Below are 18,942 nucleotides of genomic sequence, written 5' to 3' on the forward strand. Positions count from 1 at the left end.
GATTTTGTTGAGTCATTTCCTCAGTAAAGCTTGTATCACATATGTATGAAAACCTAAACAATACAGTTTGGTTTTGCCTGTTTTGAGCCCTCTAAATGTTGGATTGTGTTGTCTGAAGTCTTCTGAATACGCTGTTCTCCCTCAGCTTATGTATCTAAGCTTCCATTATGCTCCTAAGATTCCCTTCTATAGCTGACTGCAGTTGTTATCTGCTTCATTTCCACTGCCATACAGGATTTCATTATATGCAGATGACATAATTTATTAATTCATTTTTCTTCTAAGGACATTAGCTTGGTTTCCAGGTTTTTGCCATTGTAAATGGCATCACTGTGAACATTTTTGTATGGGTCTCCTGATGCTTGTCTGCATGCCTATCTCTAGTGTTTTCCCTTAATAATGAAATCACAAGTTCCAGAGCAGCTGCAGCAATTTTCACCGTATTACATGGGTAGGAGAATTCTTGTTGCTTCACATTCTCACCAGTACTTGTCACTGTCCGATTCCTTTTCTGTAGAAAATCTCATTGTGGTCTTAACTTACTTTTTCCTGATTTCTGTAAGGTTCAGCATTTTTTCTTCAGGTTTATTTTTCATTCATATTTCCTCTAGAATGCTTGTCCATAGCTTTTGCTGTTTTAAAAATATATGTTTTGTTTATTTATTTGGCTGTGCCGGGTTTTGGCTGTGGCACAAGGGATCTCCCGTCTTTAGTCGTGGCATGCAGACTCTAGCTGCAGCACGCAGGATACCTGGCCAGGGATCCAACGTGGGGGCCCTGCAGTGGGGGCACAGAGTCTTAGCCACTGGACCACCAGGGAAGTCCCTTTTGCCGTTTTTTAATTGAGCTGTTGGTCTTCTTCCCATTGGTTTGTAAGAGTTCTTTATGTATTCTGGGTAGAATGCCTCGTTCATTATTTGAGCTATAATGTATTTTCCCATTTTGTGGCTAGTCTTTTAAACGATGAGAGAAAAGTTAACTTGGACGAAGCAGAGACTTCTGCAGGGTGATAAATACTTTAACAGAAGCAACAACAAAATGTTATGTACATCTTTAAAGAAATAAGAGAAAATATTGCATTATGAAAAAAGAACAAGGTACTATAAAAAAGGAATAGTCAGTGAAAAAATGAGGAGCTCTTGGAAATATGATCAGAGGAAAAATAAAAACAAAAACCTCTGTAGAAGGTTGAAAAAAATTTTCCAGATAGAGAACAAAAAGAGGTGAAATATATATATATGAAACATAGAACGCTAGTTCAGAAGGGCCAATGTTGGAATAATTAAGGAGATCCAGAAAGTAAAAAACACAGAAAATGAACGTGAGGAAATTGTTATTTTATAGAGATCACTCTAGGAAGCTTTCTCCAAACTGAAGATGAATTTCCAGGATGAGAGGACCCAGCATGGGTCCAACACACTGAATGGAAACAGATTTACTCAAAGACACTCTGAGGACACAGATGTTTAAATGCTTCTAGAGAGAAAGAAGGCAATGGCAACCCACTCCAGTGTGCTTTCCTGGAGAATCCCAGGGACGGGGAGACTGCTGGGCTGCCGTCTATGGGGTCGCACAGAGTCAGATATGACTGAAGCGACTTAGCAGCAGTAGCAGCAGCAGAGAGAAAGAACAGGGTCCTATAACCAGGAAACTAAATGGCATTGGACTTTTCAATAGCAACTATCAATAGAAGACATGGGATGTACTCCCCTGGTGGTCCAGTGGCTAAGACTCCATGCTTCCAATGCAGGGAATCCAGGTTCGATCCCTGGTCAGGGAACTAGATCCCACATGCCACAACGAAAGATCTTGCATGCTGCAACTAAGACCTGGTACAGCCAAATAAATAAATCAGTTTAGTTCAGTTCAGTTGCTTAGTCATGTCCAACTTTTTGCAACCCCATGGACTGCAGCACGCCAGGGTTCCCTGTCCATCACCAACTCCTGGAGCCTACTCAAACTCATGTCCATTGAGTCGATGATGCCATCCAACCATCTCATCCTCTGTCATCCCCTTCTCCTCCTGCCTTCAATCTTTCCCAGCATCAGGGTCTTTTCAAATGAGTCAGTTCTTCACATCAGGTGGCCAAAGTATTGGAGTTTCAGCTTCAGCATCAGTCCTTCCAATGAATATTCAGGATTGATTTCCTTTAGGATGGACTGGTTGGATCTCTTTGCAGCCCAAGGGACTCTCAAGAGTCTTCTCCAACACCACAGTTCAAAAGCTTCAATTCTTTGGCTCTCAGCTTTCTTTATAGTCCAACTCTCACATCTATACATGACTACTGGAAAAAGGATAGCTTTGACTAGACGGACCTTTGTTGACAAAGTAATGTCTCTGCTTTTTAATATGCTGTGTAGGTTGGTCATAACTTTTCTTCCAAGGAGCAAGTGTCTTTTAATTTCATAGCTGCAGTCACCGTCTGCAGTGATTTTGGAGCCCAAGAAAGTAAAGTCTGTCACTGTTTCCATTGTTTCCCCATCTATTTGCTATGAAGTGATGGGACTGGATGCCATGATCTTAGTTATCTGAATGTTGAGTTTTAAGACAACTTTTTCACTCTCTTCTTCCACTTTTATCAAGAGGCTCTTTAGTTCTTCTTCTCTTTCTGCCATAAGTGTGGTGTCATCTGCATATCTGAGGTTATTGTTATTTCTCCCAGCAACCTTGATTCCAACTTGTGCTTCATCCAGCGTGACATTTGGCATAATGTACTCTGCATATAAGTTAAATAAGCAGGGTGACAAAATACAGCCTTTTCCGATAAAGAGAAGACAATGGAACAAGACGTCAAGATTCAGAAAGAAAATTATTTCCAATTTAGAACTCTATATCTTATCAAACTACCAATTAAATGAGGGGCACTTTTAGGCAAGCTCTCAAAAAGTTTACCTCAAATACCTCCTCTTAGAAAGCTATGAACATAAGTTTTCTATGTCTGTGAATCTATTTGTTCTATGAATAAGTTCACTTGTATAATATTTTAGATTCCATATATAAGTGATATTATATGACATTTGTCTTCCTCTGTCTGACTTACTTCACTTAATATGATAATCTCTATTTCCATCCATGTTGCTGCAAACGGTATTATTTCATTGTTTTTAAAGGCTAATATTCCATTATATATAGTCTTCTTAAACCAGGTGTCTATTGATGGGTATTTGGGTTGTTTTCATGATCTGAGATTACCAAAGGGGAAGGGGAGACAGGTGGGATAAATTAGGCATATGATATTAACAGATATAAACTATTATACATAAAATAGATAAGCAACAAGGATTTACTGTATAACACAGGGAAGTATATTCAGTATTTTATAGTAACCTGTAATGGAAAATAATCTGAAGAAAATATGTATATACATATATATACACACACACACACATATATATGAGTCACTTTGCTGAATATCTGAAACTAACACAATATTGTAAATCAACTATATTTCAATAATAAAAAAAGAAAGCTATGAGCAGATGTTCCCCCAAAAAAGATAGTGAATATTGAAAAAGGAAGACATGGGATGTAGGAAGCAAGAGATTCAACACAGGAGAAATGTGCAGAGAAATCTCCAGATGATGGGGAAGGGAAAACCCACAATGAGATCTGAGCAGCTGACCTTGCCGTCAACTCGTCAGAATTTTGCAGGGACTTCCCAGACAAGTAAATGGGTAAAAGGCTATTATGGGTGATTACATTAAGAGAAGTCTACACAAATGATGGAGAGTTTGGGAATAACGAGTGAATACTTAGAAATGAAGCAAAAAATAAAGTGACAAATAAATAAATGTCCATTACCAATTCCAGGAAAAACATAATAATTCAGGAAAAAATACTAATCATGGCACACTGTGAATAGCATTTATTTTATTATGATCACATAAAAATCCTTTCAATATAAGACACTAAAGCACAGGCAACAAAAGAAAAAATAGATGAGTTAGACTACATGAAAATAAAAAATGTATCAAAAGACAACTACACAGCAGGAGAAAATATTTGTAGATCATGTATCCAATAAGGAATTAAGATCCAGAATATATAAAGAACTCCTACAACCCAACAACAACAACAAAACAGATGAATTAATTTTAAAATGGGCAAAGGACTAGAATAGACATGTCTCCTAAGAAAATGCACAAATAGCCAGGAAGCACATGAAATGACTCTCAATATCACCATTCAGATCAGATCAGATCAGTCTCTCTGTCGTGTCTGACTCTTTGCAACCCCATGAATCCCAGCATGCCAGGCCTCCCTATCCATCACCAATCCCGGAGTTCACTCAGACTCACGTCCATCGAGTCAGTGATGCCATCCAGCCATCTCATCCTCTGTCCTCCCCTTCTCCTCCTGCCCCTAATCGCTCCCAGCATCAGAGTCTTTTCCAATGAGTCAACTCTTCGCATGAGGTGGCCAAAGTACTGGAGTTTCAGCTTTAGCATCATTTCTTCCAAAGAAATCCCAGGGCTGATCTCCTTTAGAATGGACTGGTTGGATCTCCTTGCAGTCCAAGGGACTCTCAAGAGTCTTCTCCAACACCACAGTTCAAAAGCATCAATTCTTCGGCGCTCAGCCTTCTTCACAGTCCAACACTCACATCCATACATGACCACTGGAAAAACCATAGCCTTGACTAGACAGACATTTGTTGGCAAAGTAATGTCTCTGCTTTTGAATATGCTATCTAGGTTGGTCATAACTTTCCTTCCAAGGAGTAAGCATCTTTTAATTTCATGGCTGCAGTCACCATCTGCAGTGATTTTGGAGCCCAGAAAAATAAAGTCTGACACTGTTTCCCCATCTATTTCCCATGAAGTGATGGGACCGGATGCCATGATCTTTGTTTTCTGAATGTTGAGCTTTAAGCCAACTTTTTCACTCTCTACTTTCATCAAGAGGCTTTTTAGTTTCTCTTCACTTTCTGACATAAGGGTGGGGTCATCTGCATATCTGAGGTTATTGATATTTCTCCTAGCAATCTTGATTCCAGCTTATGCTTCTTTCAGCCCAGCGTTTCTCATGATGTCCTCTGCATATAAGTTAAATAAACAGGGAGACAATATACAGCCTTGACGATCTCCTTCTCCTATTTGGAACCAGTCTGTTGTTCCATGTCCAGTTCTAACTGTTGCTTCCTGACCTGCATACAGATTTCTCAAGAGACAGGTCAGGTGGTCTGGTATTCCCATCTCTTTCAGAATTTTCCACAGTTTATTGTGATCCACACAGTCAAAGGCTTTGGCATAGTCAATAAAGCAGAAATAGATGTTTTTCTGGAACTCTCTTGCTTTTTCCACGATCCATCGGATGTTGGCAATTTGATCTCTGGTTCCTCTGCCTTTTCTAAAACCAGCTTGAACATCAGGAAGTTCATGGTTCACATATTGCTGAAGCCTGGCTTGGAGAATTTGAGCATTACTTTACTAGCGTGTGAGATGAGTGCAATTGTGCGGTAGTTTGAGCATTCCTTGGCATTGCCTTTCTTTGGGATTGGAATGAAAACTGACCTTTTCCAGTCCTGTGGCCACTGCTGAGTTTTCCAAATTTGCTGGCATCTTGAGTGCAGCACTTTCACAGCATCATCTTTCAGGATTTGGAATAGCTCAACTGGAATTCCATCACCTCCACTAGCTTTGTTCGTAGTGATGCTTTCTAAGGCCCTCTTGACTTCACATTCCAGGATGTCTGGCTCTAGGTCAGTGATCACACCATCGTGATTATCTGGGTCATGAAGATCTTTTTTGTACAGTTCTTCTGTGTATTCTTGCCATCTCTTCTTAATATCTTCTGCTTCTGTTAGGTCCATACCATTTCTGTCCTTTATTGTGCTCATCTTTGCATGAAATGTTCCTTTGGTATCTCTGATTTTCTTGAAGAGATCTCTAGTCTTTCCCATTCTGTTGTTTTCCTCTATTTCTTTGCATTGATCGCTGAAGAAGGCTTTCTTATCTCTTCTTGCTATTCTTTGGAACTCTGCATTCAGATGTTTATATCTTTCCTTTTCTCCTTTGCTTTTCGCTTCTCTTCTCTTCACAGCTATTTGTAAGGCCTCCCCAGACAGCCATTTTGCTTTTTGGCATTTCTTTTCTATGGGAATGGTCTTGATCCCTGTCTCCTGTACAATGTCATGAACCTCATTCCATAGTTCATCAGGCACTCTATCTATCAGATCTAGGCCCTTAAATCTATTTCTCACTTCCACTGTATAATCATAAGGGATTTGATTTAGGTCATACCTGAATGGTCTAGTGGTTTTCCCTACTTTCTTCAATTTAAGTCTGAATTTGGCAACAAGGAGTTCATGATCTGAGCCAGAGTCAGCTCCTGGTCTTGTTTTTGTTGATGTATAGAGCTTCTCCATCTTTGGCTGCAAAGAATATAATCAATCTGACTTCGGTGTTGACCATCTGGTGATGTCCATATATAGAGTCTTCTCTTGTGTTGTTGGAAGAGGGTGTTATGACCAGTGCATTTTCTTGGCAAAACTCTATCAGTCTTTGCCCTGCCTCATTCTGTATTCCAAGGCCAAATTTGCCTGTTACTCCAGGTGTTTCTTGACTTCCTACTTTTGCATTCCAGTCCCCTATGATGAAAAGGACATCTTTTTTGGGTGTTAGTTCTAAAAGGTCTTCTAGGTCTTCACAGAACCGTTCAACTTCAGCTTCTTCAGCGTTACTGGTTGGGGCATATCACCATTAAGGAAATGCAAATCAAAACAACAATGAGATACCTGTTATAGCTGTTATACCTGTTTATAGCTACTGTAAAAAACAAAACAAACAGAAAATAACAAATGTTGTAAAGGGTATGATCCTTTGTGAACCATTGGTGGAATGTAAAACAGTGCAACCACTATGAAAAATGGTACAGCAGTTTCTCAAAAAATAAAAATGGGATTACCATATGACCCAGCAGTTTCGTTTTTGGTATATACCCCAAAGAATTGAAAACAGAGATTTGAAGTGATATTTGTACACCCATGTTCATAGAAGCATTATTCACAAAAGCCAAGAGGTGGAAGCAACCCCATGTGACCATTGTCAGATGAATGGATAAGCAAAATATGGAATATACACACAATGGAATATCATTCATCCTTATTAGTTCAATTCAGTTCAGTTGCTCAGTCATGTCCAACTTTGTTACCCGATGGACTGCAGCACACCAGGCTTCTCTGTCCATCACCAACTTCCAGAGCTTGCTCAAACTCATGTCCATTGAGTTGATGATGCCATCCAACCATCTTATCCTCTGTTGTCCCCTTCTCCTCCTGCCTTCAATCTTTCCCAGCATCAGGGTCTTTCCCAAAGAGTCAGTTCTTTGCATCAGGTGGCCAAAGTGGTGGAGCTTCACCTTCAGCATCAGTCCTCCCAATGAATACTCAAGACTGATTTCTTTTAGGATTGACTGGTTGGATCTCCTTGCAGTCCAAGGGACTCTCAAGAGTCTTCTCCAACACCACAGTTCAAAAAGCATCAATTCTGTGGCGCTCAACTTTCTTTATGGTCCAACTTTCACATCAGTACCTGTCTTACTGGAAAAACCATAGCTTTGACTAGATGAATCTTTGTCAGTAAAGTGACATCTCTGCTTTTTAATATGCTGTTTAGATTTGTCATAGCTTTTCTTCCAAGGAGCAAATGTCTTTTAATTTCATGGCTGCAGTCACCATCTGCAGTGATTTTGGAGCCCAAGAAAATAAAGTCTCTCACTGTTTCCATTGTTTCTCCATCTATTTGCTATGAATTGATGGGACCAGATGCCATAATCTCAGTTTTTTGAATGTTGAGTTTTAAGCCAGCTTTTTCACTTTCCTCTTTCACTTTCATTAAGAGGTTCTTTAGTTCCTTTTCACTTTCTGCCCTGAGGGTGGTGTCATCTGCATATCTGAAGTTGTTCATATTTCTCCCGGCAATCTCAATTCTAGCTTGTGCTTCATCCACCCAAGCATTTTGAATGATGTACTCTGCATATAAGTTAAATAAGCAAAGTGACAATATCCAGCTTTGATGTATTCCTTTCCCAATTTGGAACCAGTCTGTTGTTCCATGTCCAGTTCTAACTGTTGCTCTTTGACCTGCATACAGATTTCTCAAGAGGCAGGTAAAGTGATCTGGTATTCCCATCTCTCTTTATTTTTTAATTTTTTTTATTTTTAAACTTTACAAATTGTATTAGTTTTGCCAAATATCAAAATGAATCCGCCACAGGTATACATGTGTTCCCCATCCTGAACCCTCCTCCCTCCTCCCTCCCTATACCATCCCTCTGGGTCGTCCCAGTGCACTAGCCCCAAGCATCCAGTATCGTGCATCGAACCTGGACTGGCAACTCGTTTCATACATAATATTATACATGTTTCAATGCCATTCTCCCAAATCTTCCCACCCTCTCCCTTTGCAACAGAGTCCATAAGACTGTTCTATACATCAGTGTCTCTTTTGCTGTCTCGTACACAGGGTTATTGTTAACATCTTTCTAAATTCCATATATATGCATTAGTATACTGTATTGGTGTTTTTCTTTCTGGCTTACTTCACTCTGTATAATAGGCTCCAGTTTCATCCACCTCATTAAAACTGATTCAAATGTATTCTTTTTAATGGCTGAGTAATACTCCATTGTGTATATGTACCACTGCTTTCTAATCCATTCATCTGCTGATGGACATCTAGGTTGCTTCCATGTCCTGGCTATTATAAACAGTGCTGCGATGAACATTGGGGTACACGTGTCTCTTTCCCTTCTGGTTTCCTCAGTGTGTATGCCCAGCAGTGGGATTGCTGGATCATAAGGCAGTTCTATTTCCAGTTTTTTAAGGAATCTCCACACTGTTCTCCATAGTGGCTGTACTAGTTTGCATCCCCACCAACAGTGTAAGAGGGTTCCCTTTTCTCCACACCCTCTCCAGCATTTATTGCTTGTAGACTTTTGGATCGCAGCCATTCTGACTGGCGTGAAATGGTACCTCATAGTGGTTTTGATTTGCATTTCTCTGATAATGAGTGGTGTTGAACATCTTTTCATGTGTTTGTTAGCCATCTGTATGTCATCTTTGGAGAAATGTCTATTTAGTTCTTTGGCCCATTTTTTGATTGGGTCATTTATTTTCCTGGAGTTGAGCTGTAGAAGTTGCTTGTATATTTTTGAGATTAGTTGTTTGTCAGTTGCTTCATTTGCTATTATATTCTCCCATTCTGAAGGCTGCCTTTTCACCTTGCTAATAGTTTCCTTTGATGTGCAGAAGCTTTTAAGTTTAATTAGGTCCCATTTGTTTATTTTTGCTTTTATTTCCAATATTCTGGGAGGTGGGTCATAGATGATCCTGCTGTGGGTCATAGAGGATTCAATATACCATGTTCATGGATTGGAAGAATCAATATAGTGAAAATGAGTATACTACCCAAAGCAATTTATAGATTCAATGCAATCCCTATCAAGCTACCAACGGTATTCTTCACCGAGCTAGAACAAATAATTTCACAATTTGTATGGAAATACAAAAAAACCTCGAATAGCCAAAGCTATCTTGAGAAAGAAGAATGGAACTGGAGGAATCAACCCACCTGACTTCAGGCTCTACTACAAAGCCACAGTTATCAAGACAGTATGGTACTGGCACAAAGACAGAAATATAGATCAATGGAACAAAATAGAAAGCCCAGAGATAAATCCACACACATATGGACACCTTATCTTTGACAAAGGAAGCAAGAATATACAATGGATTAAAGACAATCTCTTTAACAAGTGGTGCTGGGAAAACTGGTCAACCACTTGTAAAAGAATGAAACTAGAACATTTTCTAACACCATACACAAAAATAAACTCAAAATGGATTAAAGATCTAAATGTAAGACCAGAAACTATAAAACTCCTAGAGGAGAACATAGGCAAAACACTCTCTGACATACATCACAGCAGGATCCTCTATTCCCATCTCTTTAAGAATTTTCCAGTTTGTTGTGATCCACACAGTCAAAGGCTTTAGCATAGTCAATGAAGCAGAAGTAGATGTTCTTCAGGAATTCTCTTGCTTTTTCTATGATCCAACAGATGTTGGCAATTTGATCTCTTGTTCCTCTGTCTTTTCTAAATACAGTTTGAACATCTAGAAGTTCTTGGTTCACGTACTGTTGAAGCCTTGCTTGGAGAATTTTGAGCATTCCTTTCCTAGCTTGTGAGATGAGTACAACTGTGTGGTAGTTTGAACATTCTTTGGCATTGTCTTTCTTTGGGATTGGAATGAAAACTGCCCTTTTCTGGTCCTGTGGCCACTGCTGAGTTTTCCAAGTTTACTGGCATATTGAGTGTAGCACTTTCACAGCATCATCTTTTAGGATTTGAAATAGCTCAGCTTAAATTTCACCACCTCCACTAGCTTTGTTCGTAGTGATGTTTCCTCAGTCCCTCTTGACTTCACATTCCAGGATGTCTGGCTCTAGGTGTGTGATCACACCATCATGGTTATCTGAGTCATTAAGATCTTTTTTGTATAGTTCTTCTGTGCATTCTTGCCACCACTTCTTAATATCTTCTGCTTCTGTTAGGTCCATACTGTTTCTGTCCTTAGCTGTGCGCACCTTTGCATGAAATGTTCCCTTGGTATCTCTAATTTTCTTGAAGAGATCTGTAGTCTTTCCCATTCTATTGTTTTCCTCTATTTCTTTGCATTCATCCTTAAAAGGAAGAAAACCCTGCAATACACTACAACATGGATGAACATTGGGGACATTATGCCAGTGAAATAAACCAATTGTAAAAGGGAAAATACTGTACAACTCCACTTACATGAGGTACCTAGAGTAGTCAAATTCATAGGACAGAAGTTATAATGTGGTTGCCAGGAGCTGGGGACAAAGGAGAATGGGAAGTTATTTGATGGGTACAGAGTTGCAGTTTGCAAGATGAAAAGAGTTCTGGAGCCGACTGGGGTGATGGTTATGCAACGATGTGGATGTAATCAATGCCACCGAACTGTACATTTAAAAGGGGTTAAGATGGTAAATTTTAGGTTATGTGTTTCTTACCACAATTAAAAATTAAAAAAGTTAAAACACCTTTTAAAATCACATAATCACAATCATATTGGAAGGATGGGTAAGGGTTGACTCAGAGAGTGACTGTGTGGATGTCTATGTGTTTATGTTTCTGGGAGAGCAGTGGGTGGTGGTAGTGGCGGTAAGAGAGCTAAATCCTTGTCTTCATGGTGGGAAGTCAAAAGATAGTGCCTGAAATTGAAAGATCAAGAAACAGAAACAGAAAAATGTTTGCCTCTGGGGAGAAGGAAATAGAGGTGGGGAGTGAACGACTGAAGTTTCTCATGACAAGTGTGCAGAAGTATTTGATTCTTTAAAGTATGGGAAGTGAAACTCTAATAAGAAAAAAAGAAATTAAAACTAAACCAAAACAAAGCAAACGGAAAATTGCTGAGCCTCCACTAGCAGGTCCTCTGACTCAGGTGGCCAGCACCCTGGTGGCCTCTCGGTCACCTTGAGAGGTTTGCTGTCATGGGCAGAATGGCCAGGGCTCCTGTACTCCATCCTCTTCAGATTAAGTGGGGCGAGGAGCTGGAAGCCCCGAGAGAAGCAAGACGCATCTGGCTGGACAGAAAGGTATCATTTATTTGAATAAGCACACATTTATTTTAATGTGTATTGGAGAATATGATTAACATATCAAACCTGTGATCTTATGGAGATTATTGCTTAGCATTGCTTAGGATGAAGTGAAGTTTATTATTAAGTGAAAGGACTTAAAGGAAAATACTAGGATGACAGTAGAGGAGGTAAGTGGAAATGGAAAAAGTCACTCCAGTGGGTAAGAGTGACTGATCTGTCATAAGAAATACTGACCTAGTCCAACCCTCATGTTTCGGATGGGAACCCCAAGGTCAGAGAGGAAAAAAGACCTGCCCAGTGTCCTCCAGCAAGGCAGTGAAGGAAGCAGATGTGACTCTCCTGGGGGTACACAGCCAAGAGGCAAGAAACCAAGGCTGGGTTTGTCTTGCTCTGCTCTGGTCAGTTTTGAAACCCTGAAGTGCTTTTATCCTCTCAATTGCTGGGTGTCTTCCTCTATATGATGAATAGGGTTCTGTAGATAATAGGAATAATGTTTATGGTATTTGTAAATAACCCTTATGGAGTCCTTACTATGTACCAGAAAAAAACAGCAATGATTGCAACAACAAACACACATATAAGATGTACTATATACAGAAAACCCTTCTGAGCACTTTACTTATATTAACATGTTTCATCCTCGCTAATCCTATGAGATATGTGGCAGCTAGTCTCCAAGATGGCCCAGTGATTTTTGCCTCCTGACTGTCATTCTTCTACATAGTCCCTTCCCACAAGGAATAGGGCTGACATGTGAAATCAAAAGGATATTGCCAGAATGATGGAGTGACCTCCCTACTTGGGCCATAAAAGACATTGTGACTTCCTTCTTGTTTTCTCTTTCTCCTTCTTGGATGGGGGGAGCTGGCTGCCATGTTGTAAGGACACTCAAGCAGTCCTATGGAGAAATCCGTCTGGTGAAACGCTGAGTCATCTTGCCAACAGCAAACATGAAATTGCCAGGCACACGAGCGAGTCAACCAAGACCCTCCAGCCCCAGTTAAACCTTCAGAAGACTATAGCCTGGGCAACATCATGACCCAATTAAGTTGTTTCCACATTCCTGACCCATAGACACCATAAGGGATAGTAAATATTTGTTGTTTTGAGTTGCTAAGTTTTAGGTTATTTTGGTATGCAGGTAATTAATACTATTAGGTAACATTGTCATCCTCATGTTATAGATGAAGATGTAGCACAGAGAGTTCAAGTAACTTGTCTCAGGTTACACAGCTAACATATGATTTAAACCATGGCAGTTTGGACCTGTATAAAGTTCATGTAATAAATGAGAATTCTTCTATTATGGGAAGTGAAGATATTCTGCTAGAAAAGAGAGAGAGAGAGGAGGAGAGAGAGGTAAATATGTAAGGACATGGCAATTCATTGCTAGTACACATGACAGACCAGGCTAGACTTCTGTAAAGTGAAGGCAGCGGACAGTGGGAGAGTTCTGCTGCCCTTGCAGCTCAGCTGTGATTAGCTCGGGGCCACTAGTCTCTGACCCTGGCTGGATGGGTGATGCAGCCTTGGGTATCTGAGGGTGGGGATGTGATGCCATGGGCACCCCCTCTCGGGCTCTTATCAGCCTGCACTGTCACTGTCTGCCCCTAGACCCGAGATCCTCAAGGGCAGGGACAAAGTCTGGTCCATCTGTGCTCCTTGCCTAGCACAAAGCCAGCTGGAGCAGCTGGGGGAGGTGTATATGCAGAAGGCTCTCTGGCCCTGGCCCTGGAGAGAATTCATATCACACTACCCTTTAACAAATCATCACTGGGGACACAGCAAGGACCACGACGACCCAGTTTCTGACTTGAGCAACTCATTGGATGGGGAATCCAACAATGATATCCCAGTGTGATCAGAGAGACTGGGACACACAGTCTTGTGGGAGTCTAGAGAAGAAGGGGCGGTACCTCTCTAAAGGAGGCTGGAGGGCTTCCCAGGGGAGGAGGATTATGAGCTGAGGCCCAAAGTATGCACAGAAGTGAGCCAGGGCAAGAGTATTCTCAGCAGAGACTACAGCCTGGCAGAGGACTGAGGCTGTCTTGGGGGACAGAGTGCGGGAGTAGAATGTGCAATGGGTGGGCCATTGGGCCTCTGATAGCTCTGAAGGCAGGACACAGAGACCTGGGAGGGACATGTGGACAGCAGGTGGAATGTCACCTGTTTCTGTTTCACAGAAAACTCACTGTACTTGGGGTTGGGTTTGAGGGTTTTCTTTGGAAACCCAGGACTGGGTGAGGCCAGTATGCGTGAGTCAGCCCAGGATGGAGACAGAGGACAGGTAAGGACAAGAAGTCACTTGAGCACAAATTGTACCAGAAGCTCAGCATCCATTTCCTGTCTGGTGTGTGCCAAGGGCTGGCTTTCTCTGTTTGTCCCTCATGAGAATTAACCAACTTAGGTGCCCTGAAAAACTCCCAGATCTGTCCTCTGAGTTCAACTGCTAGCCCTGCCATTTATTATCTGTATGATCTCCCCACCCTTTCTTTACCTTGCTCATCTGTAAAATAGGATCAACATAAAACCTGCTTCATAGAGATGCTGTAAGGACCAAATGAGTTAAAGCATTCAAAACACCCAGACAGTGCCTGACCGCCTCCCTCCCAGCAAATGTACAATAAGCATTAGCTATCATTATTATTTGACATGGTTTTCTTTCTAATCTTTTCAAGGATTTAAACATCATTTATCTAATGCTTGTTATATACCAAGGCTTGTATTTATCCTCTGAAAATAGGGGTGAATACGACATAGTCCTCCTAAAGATACAGAAATCATAAATAAAGGCAACAACAAACAAACACTGATCAAATGTGCCCTGTGCCAGAAACCCAGACATGCATGAGAGCTAGCTCCTGTCCTTGGGAAGGTCACAGGCTGACTAGGGAGAGAGAGAAGTGGCCCAGATTGGGTGGGAGCTGAAAGGAGCCTGGAGAACCTCTGGTAGGGGCTTTTTCGAGAGATGAGTTGCCCACTTTGGCAGCTGGATGTGCGTCAGACAGTAGGAGTAAAGACCCTCTTGGAAAGGAGGTCAAGGAAGGCTCAGTCTTTATTCTTTGAGTGCTAGGATGTTATCAAAGGTTTTTGATGAGGAATTATGTTTCAATAATCATGTTGGAGACGACTCTTGAGAGTCCCTTGGAGTGCAAAGAGATCAAACAAGTCAATCCTAAAGGAAACCAGTCCTTAATATTCATTGGAAGGACTGATGCTGAAACTGAAACTCCAAAACTTTGGCCACCTGATACGAAGAACTGACTCATTGGAAAAGACCCTGATGCTGGGGAAGATTGAAGGTGGGAGGAGAAGGGGATGACAGAGGATGACATGGTTGGATGGCATCACTGACTCAATGGACATGAGTTTGAGTGGGCTCCGGGAGTTGGTGATGGACAGGAAAGTCTGGTGTGCTGCAGTCCATGGGGTCACAAAGAGTTGGACACAACTCAGTGACTGAACTGATTGACTGAACTAAACTAGTTGGGCTTCCCTGGTGGCTCAACTGGTAAAGAATCCACGTGCAATGCGGAGACCTGGGTTTGATCCCTGGGTTTTGGAAGATCCCCTGGAGAAGGGAACGGCTACCCACTCCAGCATTCTGGCCTGAGAATTCCATGGACCACAGTCCATGGGGATGCATAGAATCAGACACGACTGAGCAACTTTCACTTCACAACTAAACGAGTAGCTATTATGTGCCTACTGTACACTGCATCGTAGTGATGCTTCCTAAGGCCCACTTGACTCCACATTCCAGGATGTCTGGCTCTAGGTCAGTGACCACACCATCGTGATTATCTGGGTCGTGAAGATCTTTTTTGTACAGTTCTTCTGTGTATTCTTGCCACCTCTTCTTTATATCTTCTGCTTCTGTTAGGTCCATACCATTTCTGTCCTTTATCGAGCCCATCTTTGCATGAAATGTCCCCTTGGTATCTCTAATTTTCTTGAAGAGATCTCTAGTCTTTCCCATTCTGTTGTTTTCCTCTATTTCTTTGCATTGATCGCTGAAGAAGGCTTTCTTATCTCTTCTTGCTATTCTTTGGAACTCTGCATTCAGATGTTTATATCTTTTCTTTTCTCCTTTGCTTTTTGCTTCTCTTCTTTTCACAGCTATTTGTAAGGCCTCCCCAGACAGCCATTTTGCTTTTTGGCATTTCTTTTCCACGGGGATGGTCTTGATCCCTGTCTCCTGTACAATGTCATGAACCTCATTCCATAGTTCATCAGGCACTCTATCTATCAGATCTAGGCCCTTAAATCTATTTCTCACTTCCACTGTATAATCATAAGGGATTTGATTTAGGTCATACCTGAATGGTCTAGTGGTTTTCCCTACTTTCTTCAATTTAAGTCTGAATTTGGCAACAAGGAGTTCATGATCTGAGCCACAGTCAGCTCCTGGTCTTGTTTTTGTTGATGTATAGAGCTTCTCCATCTTTGGCTGCAAAGAATATAATCAATCTGATTTCGGTGTTGACCATCTGTTGATGTCCATGTGTAGAGTCTTCTCTTGTGTTGCTGGAAGAGGGTGTTTGCTATGACCAGTGCATTTTCTTGGCAAAACTCTATTAGCCTTTGCCCTGCTTCATTCTGTATTCCAAGGCCAAATTTGCCTGTTACTCCAGGTGTTTCTTGACTTCCTACTTTTGCATTCTAGTCCCTTATAATGAAAAGGACATCTTTTTTGGGTGTTAGTTCTAAAAGGTCTTCTAGGTCTTCATAGAACCGTTCAACTTCAGCTTCTTCAGCGTAACTGGTTGGGGCATAGACTTGGATTACTGTGATATTGAATGGTTTGCCTTGGAAACGAACAGAGATCATTCTGTTGTTTTTGAGACTGCATCCAAGTACTGCATTTCGGACTCTTTTGTTGACCATGATGGCTACTCCATTTCTTCTGAGGGATTCCTGCCCGCAGTAGTAGATATAATGGTCATCTGAGTTAAATTCACCCATTCCAGTCCATTTTAGTTCGCTGATTCCTAGAATGTCTACATTCACTCTTGCCATCTCTTGTTTGACCACTTCCAATTTGCCTTGATTCATGGACCTGACATTCCAGGTTCCTATGCAATATTGCTCTTTACAGCATTTGACCTTGCTTCTATCACTAGTCACATCCACAGCATAATCACGATGGTGTGATGACTGACCTAGAGCCAGACATCCTGGAATGTGAAGTCAAGAGGGCCTTAGAAAACATCACTACGAACAAAGCTAGTGGAGGCGATAGAATTCCAGTTGAGCTCTTTCAAATCCTGAAAGATGATGCTGTGAAAGTACTGCACTCAAGATATCAGCAAATTTGGAAAACTCAGCAGTGGCCACAGGACTGGAAAAGGTCAGTTTTCATTCCAATCCCAAAGAAAGGCAATGCCAAAGAATGCTCAAACTACCGCACAATTGCACTCATCTCACATGCTAGTAAAGTAATGCTCAAAATTCTCCAGCCAGGCTTCAGTAATACGTGAACAGTGAACTTTCTGTTGTTCAAGCTGGTTTTAGGAAAGGCAGAGGAACCAGAGATCAAATTTCCAACATCCGCTGGATCATGGAAAAAGCAAGAGAGTTCCAGAAAAACATCTATTTCTGCTTTATTGACTATGCCAAAGCCTTTGACTGTGTGGATCACAATAAACTGTGGAAAATTCTGAAAGAGATGAGAATACCAGACTATCTGACCTTCCTCTTGAGAAATCTGTATGCAGGTCAGGAAGCAACAGTTAGAACTGGACATGGAACAACAGACTGGTTCCAAATAGGAAAAGGAGTACATCAAGGCTGTATATTATCATCCTGTTTATTTAACTTATATGCAAAGTACATCATGAGAAACGCTGGGCTGGAAGAAGCACAAGCTGGAATCAAGATTGCTAGGAGAAATATCAATAACCTCAGATATGCAGATGACCCCACCCTTAAGGCAGAAAGTGAAGAGAAACTAAAAAGCCTCTTGATGAAAGTGAAAGAGGAGAGTGAAAAAGTTGGCTTAAAGCTCAACATTCAGAAAACAAAGATGATGGCATCCGGTCCCATCACTTCATGGGAAATAGATGGGGAAACAGTGGAAACAGTGTCAGACTTTATTTTGGGCTCCAAAATCACTGCAGATGGTGACTGCAGCCATGAAATTAAAAGATGCTTACTCCTTGGAAGGAAAGTTATGACCAACCTAGATAGCATATTCAAAAGCAGAGACATTACTTTGCCAACAAAGGTCCGTCTAGTCAAGGCTGTGTTTTTTCCAGTGGTCATGTATGGATGTGAGAGTTGGACTGTGAAGAATGCTGAGCGCCGAAGGATTGATGCTTTTGAACTGTGGTGTTGGAGAAGACTCTTGAGAGTCCCTTGGACTGCAAGGAGATCCAACAAGTCCATTCTGAAGGAGATCAGCCCTGGGATTTCTTTGGAGGGAATGATGCTGAAACTGAAACTCCAGGACTTTGGCCACCTCATGCGAATAGTTGACTCATTGGAAAAGACTCTGATGCTGGGAGCGATTAGGGGCAGGAGGAGAAGGGGACGACAGAGGATGAGATGGCTAGATGGCATCACCAACTCGATGGATGTGAGTCTGAGTGAACTCCGGGAGTTGGTGGTGGACAGGGAGGCCTGGCGTGCTGCGATTGATGGGGTCGCAAAGAGTCGGACACGACTGAGCGACAGAACTGAACTGAACTGTACACTGCATGCTCTGCATAAATAATCTCCTCTAATGCAATCCTCACAACCCTGTGAGATACTCATCATTCCCATTTTACAGGTAAAGAAAGTGTGCCATAGAGGTCAAGTGAGTTGCCCAATATCACGTAGCTAGAAAGAGAAGGAACAGACTTAAACCCAGGCAGTCTAACCCAGAGCCTATGCTCTTAATCTCTTTACCTTGCTGCCTTTGAACTTCAATTCACACAATCTGAAAACTAAAACGAACCTATGAAATTCCCCATTTTTGCTTCACAGATGAGCAGCTGAAGCTCACAGATGGGGAATGACTTTTCTGAGACCACAAAGTGAAGGAGGTGCTAAGCTGAAGTGGTCAGTTTTGGCTACAAGAGGGGCTCCAGTCCTATGCATCCCGCTGTCACATTGGGAATCATTGTGCTTGGAACAAAATCCAGACCTCTTGCTGTGGCCTACAAAGCCCTCATGTGATCAGAACCTTGCTGCTCTCTCTGACATTACTTGCTCACCCAGCTTCTCCTTATTACCAGATTCCAGCCCAATTGGAGGAGTCTGTCTGCTGCTCTCCTGTCCAGGAATGCCTCTGCAGCTGATCTTCCTAGGGTTGGATTTTGTCTCAGTCCA

This window comes from Bos taurus, chromosome 3 (genome assembly GCF_002263795.3).
Source record: "Bos taurus isolate L1 Dominette 01449 registration number 42190680 breed Hereford chromosome 3, ARS-UCD2.0, whole genome shotgun sequence".
Classification (NCBI taxonomy): domain Eukaryota; kingdom Metazoa; phylum Chordata; class Mammalia; order Artiodactyla; family Bovidae; genus Bos; species Bos taurus.